This window comes from Toxorhynchites rutilus, chromosome 2 (assembly GCF_029784135.1).
Source record: "Toxorhynchites rutilus septentrionalis strain SRP chromosome 2, ASM2978413v1, whole genome shotgun sequence".
Lineage (NCBI taxonomy): Eukaryota > Metazoa > Arthropoda > Insecta > Diptera > Culicidae > Toxorhynchites > Toxorhynchites rutilus.
In genome coordinates this window covers 139,465,142-139,487,574 of record NC_073745.1, presented here as the reverse complement: position 1 = coordinate 139,487,574, position 22,433 = coordinate 139,465,142, and the positions used below count along the sequence as shown (strand labels likewise).

The following is a 22,433-nucleotide window of genomic DNA, read 5'->3' as shown; positions in this document are numbered from 1 at the left end:
GTAAACTATCGCTGGCGTATAAGTATTGCATCTCCTCTGAGGAAAATTCTCAGAATCTTTCGGTGCCCGAAACAACAAAGGTCGCTTATTCTGCTCGTTTTGTGTTTTATGTTTCCCTTCGAGCGTGAACGCTAGCGAATATTTCACTTGAAGTGCATCTAGCATTGTAATTAACACAACCATCCGAGTCATGTACACCGAGCCAATATCACACCTTCGATACTTTTAGTTGCCATTCGTATTTGCTCTCGTGCGCATCGGTTCTGTTCTGATGCAACAAGCTCCTAGCTTTGTTGACGGTTGTGACCGAGAGTCGAGAAACCATTTTTCATAAACGGTCATTCTCGCGATGTTTCATTTCTATCGCTGCAACTGTGTGCATCTGTTAGACGCGTGTTTGATGCTTGTTTGATGCTTGTTGAATGGCGATGCACGGAAGATGTCTCTCTTTAAATACTCAGTGAAATGCGTGCATTGATGTAAAGAAACAAATTGTGACATATGATCAATTAGTGTATTGTTCTCGCAAAGGCAAGAAAGAATCGTTGCTTCTCGAAATGATTCTACAAAACCACGCAAGCCATTAAAACTTTTCAGGGTCCCCGGAACTTTTTACTAAAGAGTTACAGGTTGTGCCACAGGTTGTGCAGTCCACTGATCATTCAACAAGAGCCAAAGGTTGTACCGCTCATGACAACTCTACACGAACTGATGATTGCGCCGGCTAGTGACCATTCTATCCTGGATTCCTCGAGTCGAGAAAGACGCACCACGCTAGATCGGTTCTCTTCTTACTAACAATAGAATAAGTTGAAATGTAAATACATAGTAGTTATTAGATAGGTTTAAGAGTTGAGTGTGATGGGTGTGAGTGAGAGTTTGAGTGTGAACATTGTCAACATATCCTTATATCCCATCCTATTCCTGATAAAAATATGTCACCCTTCTAAACTCGAGTCTACCGCGAGTAATCGGTTTCTACCTTATTAACAATAGAATGAAGGAAAATTGTTCATAGATATATAGATATAATTAATATGTTTTGTTAAGAATTCGGCTCCTTTAAACTTATGTAATTGAGCCTGTAAAAATTAACGAATTAATAAAAAAAAATGACATAAGAATGAGTGTATAGCCATGATGAGTAACTTTTCCGAAGAAAGTATAGCTTTAAAAGTAGAAAAATGGGTCGAAAAGCTCATGTCCGCCTAAATTGTCCATCGGTATTACTGTGAACTGGATGCACTGAAGATGTTGAACATTCAGAGAGAATTAGCCGGTATCCATAGGTCGAACATCCTTAGCACCCGCGCGAATATCCGACAGTTCCTGAGACAAGACTAACCAAATGTATATAGGCAGGAGCATGCTGACACCGGCACTCCACAAAGCTTAGTTCCGCCTTTGGTATGGGGAAGTCAAGTAGCAGGTAAAATATTGAGGCTAGACGACACATAGACAAGAAGTGTTGAATCTCTGCCAAACAATCCAATTTTGTGTATTGTGCCATCGCAATTAATTTGATTTGGTTCTATCACCATGATTTTAAATGAGAACATGAGGAAAAGGACTGGTGTAAATCCGGTAATTCAGCTCCGAAGCGAGTTAGGGTTCAGAAATCGGCCAATGAGATGGGAGCATCAGTGTTGTAGAATACATAAAGAAATTTGCTCGTGGGCTATTTCTAGAATGGCAAAATAATAATATCAGATTATTATTCTAGTCTTTGGACCAACTGGTTATAAAAAATCTTGAGAAAAAACATAGTTTGCAGAAGACGAAAACATATTTATCAGCAAAACAACGCATCATCTCACTCAGCTCAAAAATCCAGCGGGATAATCGATGAATTTGAGTACGAATTGTAGCTTCAATCATTTTAACCAAATATATTTCGCTTTGGTTTCTTGCAAATCTTAATGTGTGGGAAACGATTTTCATTAAACGAAGAGGTAATAGCAGCAAAGGAAGATCTCTGGATCTGGATCTTCGACTCTCGTAATGTTATGTTATTTGACATTGCTTGAGATTTTACCCCAAACAAAATGATTTAGTCTGAAATGAGAAAAAATCAACTGGAAGTGTTCAGTTGCGTAATGCTGTCGCTTGCAACCTGATCTACGTCGCAATTTTCAATTGTATGACCGTGTTACACTTACTGTAAACTAACTAAAAGTTCTCGAAACCCATAAATGACAGCGATATATATTTTGCTCAACGCTTTGTTCGTCGGTCAATACACAGGAATGCATGAAAACATTCGCGTCATGCCGGTTTGACGGCATGTTCGACAAATTAGTATTGCCATCAAGCCATTCATCCCATATTGCATTGAAGCGCAGCTAAATCAACTTTCGCGATCACATCAACGGCTCCGAGCGCCAGCTAACCAGAACACTAGGTCTTATATCATCCAATTGAAAGCCATCAATGAACGAGAGTATGCATAAAATTGCAAAAATAGTCGCAATGGTTCCCCAAAAAAAAATTGCACCAGAATCCAGTTTGGAACCGATCGAAACGAAAAATGAAAACTGATTTCCATTGTGACTGCATCGCCCAATAAAGTGAGGAAACCGGAAATTTATACCCAGTGCCAATAAAAGCACTCCCACTAGTAAATGATTGTACATTGTATCTCGCGCGAAAGCGTAACCATCGCCATGCCGATGATTGCCCCGATGATTGTGGCGATGATGATGCTGATCGAGCGGATGCCCCACTGATTGACATTGGATGCGGTCAAGTTCAGCCGGGTGGTGTTATTTCCTCAAACTAATAAATTCCGTTTGGCCACTAGCCATAAAGATAAACCACTTTTCCCATTTGTACATTTTTCATGTGCATAACACTGCACACAGCCTACGGAACCGAGAGAAGAAGATTCGCTAATGTCAAGTTCATTCACAGCAACTGCGTAGAGAAAACCGAGCCACATGTCTAATTTTTTGCTCCTCCTTCCCCGAAACAAAAAGTTTTGAAATTTTATGCATTGGCACGATAGTGGGTCCAAGGTGATTGGTATCATTATACTGAAGAATACTACTAACGCGATGGAAGTGAATTGTTAAAATGATAATCGCACTGCCGAAAGCGGTAGTGGAGGTGTTAATCACAGCACATGTGCAAAAAAAATACTCATGGAATTATGGAAAAACAGTGGAATTACTGTACAAATGAAACAAAACAAAAAAAAAACATGTCACAACACAACACTGTTTTCTTTGGCCTTTACCCCATATGTTAATTAAATTTTAATGTATAATTAATAGCTCCTGTCAATAAGGTGTTCAATGTTGACACAATATTTGCGTGTACGATTTATCTTATTTTGATGTCAAACGTTTCCAATGAGAATTATAAGATCAAATATGAGGCGATTCGATGCGTGTTGCCAGCGTCCTACGTGTAGAGATTTATTGGGTCGAGTTCAAAGTTAATGCAATGAAATTAATTACCTATTTATTATTATCAGTGTGAGCACGAAGCTGAATAAGCGAATAAGCTAATAAGCTGAGAAGCTTCGGGAGTAATGTAGGGTTGGGCAATCTTGGATTGATACTTAGATAATCGATCTTTTTTCTCCGATTCCCGATTCCTTGGATCGATTCTTTGTACTCAAAAAAATCGCGAGAATCGATCTTTTCTTTTCGATCGGAAGATCGGAAATCTTTTCGACCGTAGAACATTTTATGTAAGTTGTTTTTCAGTGAACATTTATTTTAATCTCACCAACAAAATTAATTAACATTCAAAGATCGATTCTCTGGTACCGATTCAATCAGTGAGTCGATTCCTACGCCGTTTAGAAAATCAACTCGCAACATCGATCTTTTTCTAGACATCGCCTAATCCAAGAGTAATGCAAATTCCGTTCATGCTTCGCAATATACAGAATGTTTCAACGAGAGATGTAGGGTCCAAAAGGATTTTTATTTGACAACCGTCGCACTCAATGTTGCCATATGGTGAGAGATGTCATCGATGAACATGAACAGTCGTTCTCTAATTGGATGTTTTTCAACTAACTAACTCTTCTAGGGCGTGCGTTAACAGGGCTGAAGCCCAGTTAAGAAGCAACTATGTATCAGAAATACACGTCATATTCATATGCTGACAAAAATGTAAGGGACATTCGAAAACAATTTGATACTGTAAAAATTCACATTATATTCCCATGACAAAAACACTAGATGAAATTGCATTTTAGAGAAAACCTTCTGTATTTTTAACGATGAGAAAATGTAATTAGAAATGTTACAATCAAGAGAACGCACCAGCTCTCGTCTCACCAGTGGTGATCGCAAAACTAAGGGAAATAGGGTTCCACCTCGTTTCACATTCCCCTATTCTCCAGGTTTGGCTCCCTCGGTAGTTCCCCAATTTGAAGAAACGGATGATGGGAGAAAGATTTTATTAAAACGAGGAGGTGATTGCAGAAAAGAATGGCAATTTTTCAGGTTTATAAGTCTGAAGGAGACTGTGGTGAAAACTAATAAAAGGTTTACCCCAAACAATTGAGTAGTATATAGTATAGAGTTTCATAGAATACCATATACTACAGAGCGTAATTCAGTAGAAGGATTTTATTGCGGGAATTCACGTTCAATTACAAGCACAAGTCCGAAACATGGGTATGTGAAGTAACAAAAAAAAGCTAAGTAATGCTATGACGCCGAAATATATTTGTCTTGTAGGTTCAATGAAAAATATCTCAGCCGTTGAGGAAGTGTCTGAAATAACCTCATCTCGCCATCTTCACAGCCTCAACACTCTATTGAATTTCCTGAAAGTTTAAGCCGGTCAACCGCGTCAACAAGTGAAATTACCCGAAAATCCAAGAAAGATACAGGTGACGCCAACGCACTATCAACGAATCACTGTTTAGTAAAATTAGATCTCAGAGATTTCATTGGACCGAAATGCGATACCGAAACATGATATTATATTTTTGTGGTTTGATTTCTAGAATCTGGATACGAACGATCTTTATTTTCAGCAGGATGGCGCTATGCAAGTTGCGCAACAATCGAGTTATTGCATACGATCTCAAGACATGCCGTGGCTTAAATTGTACCAATTGCAACTGTAACAGTCCGGACCATCCAAATTGACCTTTTTTTCGCCGGAAAATACAACATTTCTCCATTCTAGTTTCCATTCCATGTATTGCCGGGTGAAAATGAGATGGTTCTGCTTATGGGTGGCGGTCAGTTTCGGCTTCCCTTGAAGTTTCTTCCACATGATGTTTGGTGACTCATTCAAGATGCGCGCAATATGCCTCTTCGTTACTGGAACAACAGATTCTGCCTTAATGTATGAGCAAAACATCGTTTTCTGGTTGCTCCGTGTCTTATTCGACCTTCAGGACGCAAAGTAACTTTGGTATTCCCATTTGTTGGTCGTTATATCCCATATTTCTGGCACTATTTAGAGGAATTCCGTACCACTTTCTCAGATAGACCAATTTTTGTTGCGATCGAGCGATTAGAAAACTTTTTTGTTCACTGAATATCCTTATTATTTTCCGCCCCTCTTCCGTCAATAGAATACCTTTCGCCATTCCTTTAAATTCTACGTAAATCACTAATCTGACCAACTTCTTACGTTGCACATCTAATATTTATCTTGTAAATTAAACATTCCCAAGTATTTTTTCAAAAAACACAGATACAGGCTTGGTGATTATGCGAAAACTCGATTTTTATGCCCTGCGGCTCCCCAATCTTGCATGCATTTGTAATAGCAATTTACACAGGCTCCTTGGTTTTAATGACTGTATTAGGGAAATCGTAAATAAAAACGGGGCAGTTAGGGCGTTTAGGTCATTTCACAGTTATTGAAATGCTTATTCCAGGACAAACATATTTTATTAATTGTGATAGATGCGTAGAAATCCTATCAATCGATGCAAACATATTTCCTATCTATTAAGAAACGTTCGAGTTATGAGCATTCGAAATCTTTCATTTTTTCCTGCATGTTCTGTGTTTAGGTTTTCATTTTACCCTCATATATTCCGGTAGACGTAGTCCCACGTCAAAAGTGGCCATCGCTAGTCACTACTTTTTCCCATCTTTCTTGCAATTTACGGATTCCGTTTCAAAAGAAGCGTTCGTCTTTTGAAGCCAAGCCAGCCAATTTTGATACCCTGTTCTGAAGTAAAGAGTATTCCATTCAAACCGATTTGTATCGATCAAAACAAATGGTAGTCCGAAGAGGCAGGATCTAGGCTATAAGAAAGGTGAACAAGAATTTTCCATCCGCTATTTTGCAAATAGTTTTTAACTCAAACAGCAACACAAGGCCGAGCATTGTCATGATGGAATATGTATCTAGATTGAATACTATGAACAAAATTGAATACAAATGTGGAGTTTATGAGCAACATTCGAGATGCGTATAAACGAAATTTTTAAACAATACTATTGTATCGTAATTGACTGCTAGATATAGACTGCACAGATTGTAGAAACTTCCCATTAAACTTAACAAGAATGAACAAAACAAGCTGTAGTAAATACATGAAAATAACTCAGTGAAGCTGATGCATATAACTGAGAGAAATGAAGATCTGTTCGCACCTGAATTGTGATTATATTTAGAATTTTCTCATGTAATGATTTTTATCCCGATAACACAGCTCATTCTGTGTAGTTATAAGCCTATGCACCTGGTTATAAGATGTACCTGGAACGCTAACAATGCGAGTAAGTTTATTCAACTATTTCATTGATGTAGGGAACGAAAATCCATCGAAACAGTTCTGATGAATACTGATGTCATGAATTATATAAAATATGTTTCATTTGGGAAATCATATTCATGATGATGATTATTCATCGTACAACAGAGTATAGGTATGGCATATTTGCTTCGAGGACGGCCGTGAAGATAAAAGAGATGATCACTTGATGTGCAATCCGAGTTTGTGATGAATGAATAGAGGGGAAGATAGGGTGAGGACAGGTTAGAAAGAGCTTCGATTGAATCCTAGAAAACTTAAATCCGTTAATCATTGTGCCCCATGTGATAGAAACTGATAAATAAAAAAAGTGATACATCATTGCTAAGTCAAGTCTAGTACATCGCGTATGGAACAACTAGGTGACGGTAACCCGAAAGCAATTTCCCACAAAAAAAGTAAACTGCTTTCAATTCTTATGTTTATACAACTCATGCCAAGTCGCGACAAAGCCTAATTTGAAATCAATTTTATTCTACCCCCAGTCATACCAAATAATCCTTGAAGTGTATAGCACTAGAGCCTTCGCGAATACTTTCACATTTTATTTTCGAACAAACCTTTTGCATGAATGAACTTTTTTCGTCGTCTTCAATCGGAACAATGACCGTTCAATGAAAACTGCTGATAAGTGGGCCGGATAAAAATTATCCTCATAGCAGCTGGGGAGAGGGGGTGGTCACTTGTGGTGGCGGCATGCGAATTGCGCCTCTGATCTAGTGGCTAACTATATTTTGGATGGCTCCCTGATTGAAAAGGTGAACTGCATGTTTCTTGAAGCAGGTGCGATAGAGAATGGAACGTCTGAATTCGGTCTCTGCGTCTCTGCGTGGCTGATGTCAAGGTCAAGCTTCAACGGAAAGAGGAAAAAACAACGATCGGAACATCAATTACGTTTAACTGTGGATTCACACGGCAAAGGGAATCGTTCTGCTGGTTAACTTTTAACCTTCCGACAAGTGGTATTTTGTACTGTCACTTCCAATTGTAGAATGAGAGACGGTAAAGTTATGTTGCCGAAAGTACGGTGTGGGATGTGAAAAATGTATATTTATATTTCGGTTCAAGTATTTTTGAGGCTCATTCACCGAAGCTTTACGGTATAAATTTCCGTTTTTATATCGAATGTTGATACAGTGATTCATACTGTCTCTGTTATGGTTCTTGATTATCGATCTCCATTGCGGTTTGTGAACATATTGGCGGTAATTATTTTGAGTCTTTGAGTTCAGTAGATTTAATTTTCAGTTGAATGTTAACTTCTCCCACGTTTTTTTACGTATATTAAGTAATGTCTGGTATGTTGGAAACTCTTAAAAAAGTAAATATGCTTCAATAAAAATACTCAATTGTGATCAAATTGTGCAATAACAAATCAAGTCATATATTTTGCATTTAGTTCGATTTGCCATTTCATCATGAACAGACTGACCTTGCACAACGCCTGCATACTGTGCAGATTTTTAACATAAACGAGAAACTCATTGCGCTTTTCGTCCGTCTTACGTTCGACATAATCGTTGCACTATTTTTGTGGCTCTATGTCTGATTCATTCAGATGAGCCGTAGGCGATTGACGCCTTGGAAGGCAACATTCGCAACGTTATCACGGCCTCCATTGCTGTAAGACGGGATCGCAGATTGGACTTCCCGATGGACTGAAAAAGACAAAAAAAAATCAGTGCCACTCCATAGGGACGGAATCGATCTCGAACATCTCGAGTCAACGGTATCCTCTGCAAGACAACTGAGACGCACGCTGAGAAGCTCTTTGGGAGCTCCCTCTGACCTCGTAACAGTCGAGCCATCTTCCACCACATTTTCAAATTTCGATTGTCGCAGTCGTTCCGACCCTGTATACGGAGGTTTAGAAGGGGTCTTCCAGCCTGCACCTCCATGTAAGTATATGTGCGATAACAGTCGATCTGTCCCTGATGGCTCTTGTAATTTCAGTTCCATTTGTGACACTCGTAATGTTAATGAACACGTGGCATGCGATAGCCTCCAGAGCCTACTCCTCTCAGGGTGTGGATCAAAAGAAGATAATCCTGATTTTGTGGCAGAAATCACCATCTCACAACTCTACACGTGTAGGGGAGGTGCGGGTAAGATGGACAGGTGGTTGATTTGTATAGTTACATAATGAATTTCAAATTTCTGTTGATGAGATGACATGCTATTCTATGATATTTCAACCACCCCATGACAATGAAAACTGATCAAAGGTGGAGAAGGAACATAAAAAACGAAAATCAAACATTGATTCCGCGTGTGGATGTAGTTTTTGCGACTTCGAAATTAAGCATTTTGAGTGGTTTAATTTCAAAATTAAATTCGTCGACGGTTATATTTCAATACGTGAGTTAACAGAGAACTGATATCAGGTATGTACGGAAAAGTAAATTCATTAGTGAGCGGAAAATTTAAATTATTTCAATAATTGTACTGGTGGGGTGAAACGGACAATTGCCAGTAGGAGTGAGATGGACTGCGAAAAAGCTGTTTATTCTATTCCTAAGGAATGCACTGCGTCTATAAACGGAAATAAAATCGTCGAAGTTGGACTGTCTAGAAGCTGACTGGAACCAAAAGCAAAATAGTTGAGTGTCTGTCCGTTTATACTTCTGAAAAGCATAATATCACTTCTAGGTGGATTAACACGATTTTTTTATCATTGAGCGGACATTCGTGATTCTACGCTTCATATATTACAAACCTGTCCATATTCCCCCACTATATGTCCATACCACTCGCATCGAAAAAAAAAGTTGTATTTTTTGGTCTTTTTTAATATCAATAAAAAAGTCACAGGAGGGTTGTGTCCGAGACACGACCGCATAATTGACGTAGGATTCCGTTAGGTTATCTGTTGATTTTGGATAATTACATCGTTAAACTCTTTGATAATGATTAGGTGGACCTGGAGGTTCCAAATTTAAATTTTATTTGCTAGAATTATTTGTATCATTCTTCTTGCTTGCAATATAAAAATGCCCCCGACTTTCATGTTTTTGCAATGCCGATTTCCATCAGGCAGCTTGGTTTTGATGTCTCTGTTTGGGAACACATCTCGGCGGGAGCAAAAGCTCCCCCTACTTTCATGTATTTGCAATGTTGATTTCCCCTAGGCAGCTTGGTTTTGATGTCTCTGTTAGGGAACCGCCGCATGTGTCGTCAATTTCGACCAATCAGAAGTGGGTATTTTCGTTAGGATAGGGGTTGAGATTTTTCAATTGTTTGATATTTAGTTTAATCATATATCAATCAATATCGTTAAACTAAATATCAATATAAAAAATTGTTATGGAGTGCCGAAATCGATGTGTTCCCGAAAGACGTAATCCTACGTCAAAACATTGTAAAACACTTTTTTGAGAAACATTTGGCCGATATTTCGAAAAACAGTATATGTATTTATTTTTTAAGGCGTTGTTGGTATTTATTCAAAGGAAAAGGTATAATTGAGTGAAAAAACTCCAGAAAATATTTTTTCTTCAACTTCATTCAGTTTTAAAAGTCATTTAATTCAGCCACCTCATTGGTGCTCGGTCGAGTATAGGAAGGTTAAGGATCAATCACGAAATCACGGTATCTAAAAAGCGAATTCGGAGTTTAGCGGGAGAATAATCAGTTGGCTGCGGTCATACCTCATCGATCGTCAGCTAGCAGTAAAAATTGCTGATCCTTCCTTTCCAAGTAAATGTGCCATTATTTCCTATTCAAAATAAAAGGAACTAATCTTGTTCGAATATAAACCCTTGGATACTTCCATCGAGAGAACCAACTATATCAAAGATCTAGGCGTGCTTCTAGACAGCAAACTATCGTTCCAGGAGCACATTTCGTATATTGTTGGCATAGCTTCTAGAATATTGGGCTTTTTGTTTCGAATCGGTAAAGATTTCAATGACATCTATTGCTTGAAGTCTTTGTACTGCTCGCTGGTGCTTTCGAATCTTGAGTACGGCTGTCAAACAGAATTGAAGCTGTATAGCGCAGGTTTGTGGGCTTTTCTCTTAGACGTTTGCCGCGGAGGGAACCCAGCTATCCAGCTACCCTGCTATTGGCTACCCAGCTATGAAAGTAGATGTCATCTAATCAATTTAGACACCTTAACTGTTCACCGCAATGTCACCCGTGCTCGTGCCCGTGATGTCCTGATGGCGAGTACAGGGTGTCGGGTATTTCTCAGTTCATTCCAACTACAGGTGCCTCCAAGAAGTCTACGGAACCGAAATTTCGTACAAATTACGCGACCTATGATAGTATATCCGGTCTGCTCAGAATGTTCAACAGATTTGCAGAGAGCTTTGATTTCAACTTATGTAGGAAAGCTATTAAACGTAAATTTATTAGAATTTAATTCAATTCGAATTTCATTAGGGCATAGATTCAGCCTGTTAATTATTGTAAATAAATAAATAAATAAATAAAGAAAGAAAGAAAGAGTGCTTTTGGTAGATTACATAAATCTTCGCTATGGATTCACTTCGTCTATACTCATCGAGTAAGTTGTTGCTCTGCTCCCGGGCGAATCAGCGCATTTTTGGAGAGCTCAGGATTTCGATAAGAATTTGTTTCGTTTGTAAGGAGTGTATCGCTCTACCTACACTACACTACTACACCCACACCTCGCTATACGGCCGCTCTTTATACGGCATTTCGCTACGGCGGCATGCCTTAAGGCATGTTTTCGATTTACGGCCTTTAGGCCTTTAGGCCGTGTTTCGCTATAACGGCAATTTTTTTTCTATGTCGATATATCTAGATAGATTCATATTAGAGTGTCAACGAAAATGGCCATCTCGAATTTTTAAACGGAACTTTCTTAAAAATGTTGATTCTCTCGAAAAGCTACCCTGTGCAAAATATCGGCTCAATCGGACTTCATTTATTTGTGTCGCACGGCCGTCAAAGTTTGAGTTTTTTTGTAAATCGAAGGAAAAGATTTTTGACGTAGGACTACGTCTAACCGGAATATATAGGGGGTTAAATGGAAATCTAGGCACTGAACAAGTAGGAAAAAATGCAAGATTTGGAAGGCTTATAACTCGAGCATTTCTCAATAGATCGCAAAGGTTTTTGCATCAATTGAGAGGAAATATATCTACGCATCTATCATAACAAATAACATTTCATTTTTCTTGAGATAAATAATTGAATAATTGTGAAATATCAAGCATTGTCAAAATGCACTATGTGCCCATTTTTTATTGGTCCATTTTGTGCTCCTCAAATCGTACCGAACAAAACGGGCAACCAGAGCATCAGCGAAATAGAATGAAGCACGATTGAAAAGGAAAAAGAAAAAAATGAACGAAACATTGGTCGCAGTCTCACACATGCGTAATTCTCGAGCCAGCCAGTCAGCTTAAAATCCCCGCTCCGCTGCCGTAACGATCATTCTTTGTGTGGACACCGACTGGACAACATCGTTGCTGGACGAGCTGGACGGCGAGGGATCGAGTGCCTTTCTCAAGGCAAGAGGGTGGAGATGGTAACGCTGGAGTAGAGTAGAGTTTTCAAAGGGCCTTTCTCAAGGCTAGAGACGAATGAACTGCAAAAGTTTAAAGTCTCTATAATACAATACCTTACCTTACCTTACCGTAACGATCATTCTCATTCAAACCGTACACCACATCGGTTCGCATCACAACACATCAACAAACCAACCCAAGCAGCCATGTCTGGACATAGTAAAGGAGGAAAAGTGAAGGGAAAGGCAAAATCCCGCTCGAACCGTGTTGATCTGGAGTTCCCCGCAAGGGTAGCTAGGCCGAGCGCGTTAGTACCAGTGCACCAGTCCACCTAGCCGGCGTTATATAGTTTCGGCCGCCGAAGTGATCGAGTTGGCTGGTAAAGCTGCTCGCGACGATAAGAAAACCGCATTCAGAACAGAACACATCAAGACAACAACAGGCAGTTGCAGCGAGTGGCGAGTGGCAAACGCAATCGCAAAACGGCATCAGGTAGCAGAAGAAAAAAGTTTGTTCTTTATACAAACTGCTTTGGTGGCAAATCCAGAACAAGGCGGCATAGAGGGCGTTCGAAATGGTTTTTTCAAAATCACGAGTACTAAGTTTTCTTAATTGGAACCGTTCCATAAAACAAGGCGCTTTTCAGGGCCATTAAACCTTCCAAAAAAGAGTTTAGGAAATACAGTTCAATGCTTTCTAAAACAATATCCAAAATAATAATAAAACACAAATTGATTTTTCATAATTTGTTTGCCAGGATATGATGAGTATGTGAATTTGGCAGTTGTTCTGAGCTTATTGATTTTCACCAATTCTTAAATTGCTTCTAGATTGAAAGTACAGTAATTTACACTTATCTCGACATTTAGCTAATTGGACGGACCTGTAATGCGACATATTTAGTTGGACATTTTTGTAAACATAGAGTTCGGGGTCCAAATTATGACCCCACATTGAAAGTCGACACTGTACCACTGTCATCGCAAATGTTCAATTACAGGTTAAAATTACCTCCAATCCGATACTGAGTGGTGGTAATGCGACGTGCCATTGAATGTAATTTACTGTAAAATATGTCACAAGCTGGATGGGAAGAAATTTTCCAATATCGAGAGATAACAAAACAATAAACTCTTTAGATTGAAGATAATTTTGTGATCCTGAAAAGGACCCTTTTTAGCCTGCATGTGAAGCCAACGAGCGAACAAATCGTAATGAATGTATTTTTTTGCCATCGCTCCCTTTTAACGCTCATTCGTTCGTCTCGTTGGACTCGCCCCTCTGCCTGAGTCTACCGATGTGTCTCTATCCTGTGAGTGTGTACCGCTAGAGTATAAAACACGCGGACCCCAAAAAAATATCTTATTTTCATTCAAACCGTAAACCCGTGTGGTTGTACGGCATCGGCATCGTGGACGTAACAAAGGAGGACAAGTAAGTTAAGGGAAAGGCAAAGTCTCACTCTAACCGTGCAGGTCTCCAGTTCCCTGTTGGTCGCATTCACTGATTGCTCCGCAAGGGTAACTAGGCCGAACGGATTGGTGCCGGAGCACCAGTATACCTAACAGCGATTATAGAGTTTCGGCCGTCGGAGTGCTCGAGTTGGCTTGCAAAGCTGCTCACGACAATTAGAAAACCCGCATCAAGAACAGAGCAGCTTCGGTTCGGCGCTCATCAAGGCAAAAATGAGTTTCAGTGAGTGGCAAAGTGTTTCTCCGGCACGTCGCATTAAATGTAATTTACTGAACAATATGTCACAAGCTGGATAGGAAGAAATTTTCCAACTGTGAAAGCTGTGGCGAGTGGCAAACGCAATAGCTAAACAGGAAGGTTTAGCCGAACAAGATGGGAATATCGAGTGATAACAAAAACACAACACTAAAGGTTCTTTTCAGAACCATCAACATATTCATAAAGAGTAAACAGTAAACTAATCCATTTTTCAGGTAGATAGGTAGGTATTCACGTAGGAGAAGAAGAAAACAATATATTTAAAATATATACTTAACAAAAGCTGTCCCTTTTGTATAGTCCTACGTCACTCCGGTTATGTCCCCGACATTACCCACCCGTCTTTTTTGAAAATGCATTTTTGATTTAAATGAAATAGAAACGTAAAGTGTCTTTATAATGATAAACCATGTTACAAACAAATTTGGAACCGATTCGATTGAATTTGCATGAACTTGTATTAGAATAATTGATTCCTTATACGGCTTTTCGCTTTGCGGCCGATTTTCGTGGAACGTATCTAGGCCGTAAAGCGAGGTATGGGTGTACTCAATGATCGTACCTTAGATTTGACCCATCCCATTAAGTTCTGCCGGTAGCCTTCCTGCATTTCCTGGATCGCTGTTCATGAATATAACCATAACAAATCATGTTGTGTTGTGTAGAATAAAATGACAGCACTATCAGTTCATTGGCAATAGCCATGGTGAAAACAGTGAGGTAACTACGCTCGATGCTTCGTTCGTACTGCTTGCTCCATTCCAGAGCAAATAAGTTGGATATCGTGAGGATCTACGTGAGGAATTGCTGTGATAATAGCCGATCCGGCGTTCACAACATCTTCTCGGCAAACGAGAGGCAAGAGCGTCGAACCGAAGCCTGGTTCCGGCTGCCCGACGGTGCTGCGTAAAGTATAGCAGAAGCTGATAAGGAAGACCGAGAACTAGGTGGATTCATAATATACGAGACCTACTTGACGTTGGGAAATAACGACTGGCAGTGGTACGGGTACTCTACGTCCGCGGCGTAGTGTGCGGGTGGCAAATCCGGCATTTGCCGGGGGCGCTGACCCTTTGGGGCGCCAAAATCCTGGATTTTTCAAAAGCAATTTTATTCCCCGAATTATATTTCATCTTCAATTGAGTAAAAAGACATCCATCATGAGTAGTTGCTTCTTTCCGTACATGAAACCAATAACCTCTCTTTGATTTTCGAAAAATTTGAACACCCAACATCATATTACACCAATATCTTTTCGATTTTTCCGTTACGCATGCCTGGGCCTAGGCCTGGGCACTGAGGGGCCTATGCGATGTTTTACAATTATTTAAGCAATAACTCGTTCCTTGTTCAAATTTAATAGGATTTTTAAAAGAAATTTGATAGAGTAGGCACCTAAGTGTAATTATAGTGATAAATTTAAAAAAAATGGTATTTTTTGGGGCGCCATTTTCATAGTTTGCCAGGGGCGCTGCCTACCCTCACTACGCTACTGCTCTACGTTCCTCAAAAAGGAGATATACGAAGACGTCAAATACATCTGCCATACAAAATAGGCAATTTTGAAACGTTAAAAGACCAATGAAAATAATAAGTAATGGTTTTTTGAATTCTCGAAATATGTAAATTTTAACCATTTTTGAAGAATATAATATAAATATAAATCAAATTTTTGAAATTATTATTAGAAATCATAATCATTTTTATTAATACATTTCATTTCGAAATGTGTTTATTTCTTTCACGGATACGCTACATTCAAAATAAACTTTTAGCACATGTTTTGACATCCTGATTTATAACACTTTAAGAGCAATATAAGAGACATATTGCAGACAAGCATACATTAACCCTTTCCGCATATACTTTGCCACATACAAGGCCCCCGTCCGAAAAGGATACAGATTCATGTTTATGCTATACTTTTTGCTCGTAGAAAACACTTTCCATACATACTTTTCAAATCTAACTTCATTTTATAATATGGTGTAATATTCTCACATATTATATTTGTGCAACAGCACCAGTGGCTATTTGGACAGTGAAGTCGTGTTATAAAAACCTTGCATTCCAGCCGGTTCATTACCTGCTTGGCATCGTTTGGACTTTTTTTTGAGAACAATTCTAAGCTGATGTTCAGCATGAGAGAAAGAGAGGTTTGCTTCCCTACATACAAACATTTTAAAACACTTGAAAAAGATGCTTTTATTAGTTCATTTCAACCTAAAGCACACGAAAAAGCATTTTTTCGGCCGGAGATATTTTTCTGCCAACGCTAGTTTAGGTGTAGAATTGTTGCACTAGTATTTTGAGCTTGAGCTTGATCTTGGGTAGACTGTACAATTCGTAGTTGCTCTCCGTGATTGTCCTGAACCAACCAAATCGCACAAAGAACACACAGAATGACGCTTGAGACCAACAAATCATTCTCGTTGTGCAGTGATTCGCGCTTTAAATGATCAATAACGACGCCGGCCACGTCATTACAGTCACTAGGGGAAGGGAAGAAATGTTAGTATGATATTCGCCGCCCGAAGGCAAGAAGGGTCGCCTCTATAGCGTGGTTCCCTAGCGAATATCATGGATGGGATAGTTGTTAATGGGCAGAGGTAATAATCAGGATTCACCGAGGTAAGTGATGCGATTATGTAAACGTGAACTATCGACCACTCGACGAAACGAAATTCCGAAAAGCTCATGTTTCACAACATTCATCTTTTAATAATCGCGCGTATTTTTATCGAACTCCAATCGAGACGACAGAAAATCGTTCTTGGGAAATCTGACAAGGTAATCCGGAAAACTTCTTTAAAACTTATCAGACCGGTAATATACTTAGTTATTTATCGTGCTTACTCTTTATTGTCCCTATTGTTTATCTTCATTCATTTGAAATAATCGAACCAGTGATATATTTTGTTATATATTGTGCCTACTCTTTATGAAACTCAATCGCGGCGGCAGAAAATTATCGAAAAATATCGTTTAAAATTAATCGTTCCGGTGACATATATTTCGTTATTCATCTTGCCTACTCTTTATAAAACTCCAATCGCGACGGCGCCGAAGAATTAAAGGATACAAAGAATTATAGAAATATAAAATTGAAGAATTACAGAATTATAGAATCATAGAATCATAGAATTATAGAATTATAGAATTCTGTAATTATAGAATTAAAGCTTTAAAGAATTAGAAAATTAAACAATTGAAAAATTTAAATAATGTGTATGAAAAAATTAAACATTAAACTTATTAGTAAATAAGCAGCTTAGTATTTTGAGTAAAAACTTCGTAGCTCTACAAACTGTTTTCATTTGTGTGGGTAATTTTGGTGTTCCTATTCTATTTGCTGTCTTTTTCTAGCATACTCGTGGAAGCTGTTAATTTACGTTGGTCGTGAATTACTCTTACAGACACCATGACAATAATAAAGGAAAGTAATGACAATGGAGATGATTGTGCAGGGGGGAAAAAATGTAATGTGTATTGAAATGAATCACGAATGAATATCATTAGGGTAACACGGGGTGAGTTGGACAAACGGGGTGATTTGGACCACCCCTTTATCTCTAAAAGTATGGCTCAACTTGGATTTTTTATAATGTCATCTCCTTTTATTGTTGAACCGTATATACTCAGCATAGAAAAACTTCGGTAAAATTTAACAGGTGGAGGGAAACGGTAGAATGAACACATCAAGCACTTCGATTGTCAGAAATTGTGAGTTTTTCAATCGTGGTTTTTGAGGTTTTTTCCGCTGATTAAACGAACTCTTCGTGTATTGTGTAGTAAATCTGTTCGCCTACAGAAGAGAAACATTTTGATGCAGCGAAACTGTAAATTCGATAAAAATAAAGGAAATTAATTGCATTTTAATTTTTGCATGTTGTGTGGGGTGACTTAAACATGTTTCTATGGGGTGAATTGGTCCTACAGGTTTGAGGCTTTTCATTGGTCTAATTGATTCCAGATGTCGCAGAATAAAAAAAAAGGATGGACAGACAACGTTGGAAGAGCAAGGAGCTTGAAAGAGCAACGCAGGTCATCAAGAACGGATTTTCTTTGACCAAGCATCGAAAGTGTTTGAAAATGTTCGAACAATAATGAAAAGATACATGTAGAATTCGGAATGGCCAATTTTTCTGGTCTGGAATCTGGTCAAGACACCTGGTATCGATCCCAGAACACTGTTACTGATTGTAATATTATCTTGTATTCCTTTACATAAACATAAATATGTTTTTTTTCAATGAAATAACACTGGACCAAATCACCCCACAGACGGTCCAAATCACCCCGCATCAAATTTTAATGTCCAAAAATCATCTCTTTTATTTTATGATATATTCGGTAGATTGAAGCTTTATATAATGATTAAACGTTATTGACTGAGAGAAAACAAGTGTAGCTCAGTGTTCAATGTGCCATTTTTCGTTTAGACTGCATTGGTTTGGAAATATTAGGCGATTTGCTTAGGGGAACCAAAGTCCCCTCTTTTACCCTACTGGTAATGTAATTGTTGACGATCGTGTGAGGGACGCTTGAGTATTTGAGCTCAGTGATAATGATTTTTTTCGACACTGTTGCGTGGCAAGATCGCCACATTTGTAGAACGCGATTGGATTCGACTCGATCGGTTTGCAGAATGTACAATTGATATCTGTTAAAGATTAAAGCTTTTCGGGTACATGAATGGTGATGAGAAAGCTATTCTGCAACAACACGACGCTCGACCATATGTTCCAAAACCGATGAAAATCTATCCGGAAACGCCTAAATGCTTCTCCGTACACTGCATTAACCAGCTAATGCCTTTTCCCATTATCACTAGTTCCAAACGATGAAACATGGGCTGGGTGATCACCGTTTAAGTTTCTCTGAAGATTCCGAAAACGATAGATTCTTGGATAGCTTCTAAATATATGTCGTTTTCCCAAAATTACATTCAAATGCAGCCACAAAGAAGAGAAATGCAGGAAAAAATGGAAGATTCCGAATTCTTATAACTCGAATATTTCTTACTGGATCGGAAAGATGTTTGCATCAATTGATACGTTTGTTCTCACCGAAATGTGTTCTCTAGCACAGACTTCAAAACCAAGCAGCGTTAGAGAAATCGGCATTGCAAATACATGAAAGTTGGGGGTATTTTTGTTCCGACTGAAATGTGTTTCCCTAACACAGACTTCAAATCCATGGAGCGTAGGGAAATTGAGATTGCGAATTCATGCAAGTCAAGGGCATTTTTGTTCCGGCTGAAATGTGTTACCCCTACACAGACCTTAGAACCAAGGTGTCTGAGGTAATTGGCATTGCAAATTCATGCAGGTCGGGGGTATTTTTGTTCCGACTGAAATGTGTTTGCCTAACACCGACTTCAAAACCAAGATGTCATCATACCAAACGTTAAAGGACTGTCAATAAATTTACTTTTAACGAAGAACAAAATCTATCGCAATGCATAAATTGACCTTATATAGCATTATACAGTCTTTTTACTCAAAAAGCAAATATATTGAATTCAATTGAATTCGGAAATTGTTTCATTCAATCAAAAATTAAATCAATACAAACAAATGATTGCTAAGCTAAGATAGTCCCACGCCAACCTTGCGGTCATATCATAGATATAACCCACTCATTTTTTTTCAATGAACAAAGCACCCATTTTAGCGAAAAATCTGCTGAAAGTTATATCAGTTCCCAATAATAAAAACTGAAACCAGTAACACAAGGAATTTGTGCTCAAGAATTCTCTAGGAAGACATGAGTTAGATTCGTTAACGTGTTTGACGTCATTCGTATTGATTCGATCACACGTGTAGCTATAAATATCAACATATATTTTGGACATAGTTTGGGGATGTTTTTACGTTTGTAAAAATTTGTTTATTCGAGGTTTGATCATCTCCAGATGAAAAACTCTAGAATTACCACCAGTAGAACTTTATTTCTCAAGATTGACCCTATTGTAAGCACCAGCTTTGTCTGTTTTCATTGTAAAGGATGGTATTTATCTGCGTGGATCATTCATTTATTGGTAACATGAGAGTTGTAGTTGTAAGGTAGAAGGTAAATAAGTGAATCTGATAATTCGTATTGTAGTACCAAAATGAATCGAAAAATGTTTTTAAAAAGTTGATACTCACCAGCTTTTGCTATTTTGTATATGTACTTGTATTCGTTAAGGCTTGTAATAAATTATTTACGTTTTCGATGCACTTTGCTGTTTAAATTTCTTTTTTCTCTCTCACTTTGCCATCAATCACAACAAATTCAATTTTATTCCAATTTTGCTCTTGAAATCACAGCTCGAAATGCAGTGACATTGATTGCACCAATGTTTCACCAATGAAGATCTATCGACATATCACAGTTCAATGCACCAATGATCCAAATGGAAAGCCACTTAAAATTTGCTCCGGCACATGATTTTCCGATTTTCGCTGTAAATCATAAACAGAACAAAACAAAGAAGAAAAGATCGAGCTCAATCACTTCTTGCACAGAACAGTAATTAGCAAATTGAATCCAATCGGCGACCGTTTGCTGATTGGCGCGTGTGCGTTTGCACAGTTTACCGGAGCGACGGGAAAACACGTCTAACGTAGTCCTCTGGTGGAAGACAACTGATCGTAGCGAACCTTGTGGGGCTACCGTTTCAACGCTAGGAAGCATGTCTCCCAACAACCCCAACAGACAGCGTGTGGTGGCGCGCAAAGTTCTGATCGCGCTATGGGCCTCGCAGCCAGGCGCGATCGCGAAGTTGGGTGAAGTTGGTTTGTTGTTGCGCGATTGCTGCCACTTTGTGCACGCGCAGCAAATTCTGGTTTGTTTTTGAAAGCTTCCGAAACGTGAGAAAATGTTTTTTTCCTCTGTTCAGGCTTTTTGGGTACGTTTGTTTTCATTCCGTGCTGGCGGAGAGCTTTTGTCACGTGGTGAGCTGGATAGTACTGGGTTATAAGGCAGTGGAACTGCAGATTATTCGAGCATATTGTACTATGCTCGTTGTGCAGTAAAAAAATGTCGGTACGTATGGAACGGACAATTGCGGGCACTCTGAGAATCATCCCTACTAATTGTTTCTGAAAACTGATAGCCAATAATAGAATTTCTCGAGGTGTGGTAGTATAACAATAATCATATTATGTGTACATGGATGAGTAATGTAACTTTTCTTCGATTTAGTTTTCTGTGATGTTGGTATCCTTCTTTTTTCGTTTTGGTATGATATTCTATCTAAATTAATATTGATTTCGGAAACCAGAACAAAAACAAAATTTATTAAGAACCAACCGACAGTTTTTGAAAACAAAACAATGAAACACAAATAAAATCTCTAGTGAGAGGAAAATACAAGCAACGGGAAAAAGCAGCTTATATCGCCAGAAAATCTGGAACAACTCCAATAGCCACCTAAATGTCAGGAATAGTCTAATAATCTGTATAAATGAAAATGTAAGGCAAAATCTGTTGGTAAGCGGAAAACCCGAAGAAGGGATGGTTCCATTTTAGCCTTCTTTATTTTGTTGTGTTCGTCTCTTCCCGTAGATCAATATAGTTGAGAGAAAAATCGGAAAATTTTCGGAAAATTCTGAAGGAAGGTCGGAAAATTCGGAGAATTGAATATCGAAATTGATCTTTGTTCGTAAGTGGAAATGGATTTTCTGGCAAAATAACGCATTTCCATATCCTATATCTATATAAATAAAAATGTAAGACAAAATCTGTTGGTAAGCTGAAAACCCCAAGAAGGGATGGTCCGATTTTAGCATTCTTTATTTTGTTGTATTCGTCTCTTCCCGTAGATCAATATAGCGGAGAGAAAATTCGGAAAATTGAATTCCCATATGTTCTACGATTAGCTAAGCGTTGTTAGTCCATTTGATGTTCGCTCTAACGAAATTGATTTTTGTTCGAAAGTGGAAAAGGATTTTCAGACGGAATAACGCATTCCTATATCTTCTATCTATGTAAACAAAAATGGAAGGCCAAATGTGTTGGTGTGCCCTACACCCGAGGAAGGTTTGAGCTGTCTTTATTTTGTAATATTCTCTGTATCAAACATGTATTCCATGCAACGGAGAAACATGTTATTTCCAAATGCTTGAAGAATCTTGAACGAGAATTGTGTCTGAAAATAATTTTATATTATAAGGACGAATTTTTGTAGAAGTACTAGACAGTTTATAGTAAAAGGAAATTGTAAAGGGTCAAAGGGTAATCAATCAATGAAGAGTTCAGTGATTGGACTCACTAACGTTCACTTAGTAAGAAAACGTGGATGTTTGAAGGTATTCAAAACAAAAAATCTATCTTGAGCAGGACGAAGTTCGTCGGATCAGCTAGTACTAGATTAAGTTCTTCATTATTAACAACCACCATTGTATCTACCGTATGCGTGATAATGTTTGCACCATTGAGCAATGGCAAAATTTAAAAAAAATCTCAAAAGTTTCGGTTTCGATTATTTTTAT

General features: G+C 38.4%; 1 protein-coding gene across 1 annotated transcript in view; it reads right to left on the bottom strand.

The window, feature by feature from the left end:
• Positions 1-20,646, bottom strand: part of LOC129767665 (proton-coupled amino acid transporter-like protein pathetic) — a 71,509-nt gene extending 50,863 nt beyond the window's left edge. Inside the window, exons 1-2 of the mRNA XM_055768785.1 lie at positions 20,538-20,646; positions 20,106-20,402 (exon numbers count right to left, since the gene is read on the bottom strand). The gene's annotated coding sequence lies outside the window, so the exon portion shown is untranslated. The remainder of the gene's footprint in view (positions 1-20,105; positions 20,403-20,537) is intronic.
• Positions 20,647-22,433: the final 1,787 nt, after the last annotated feature.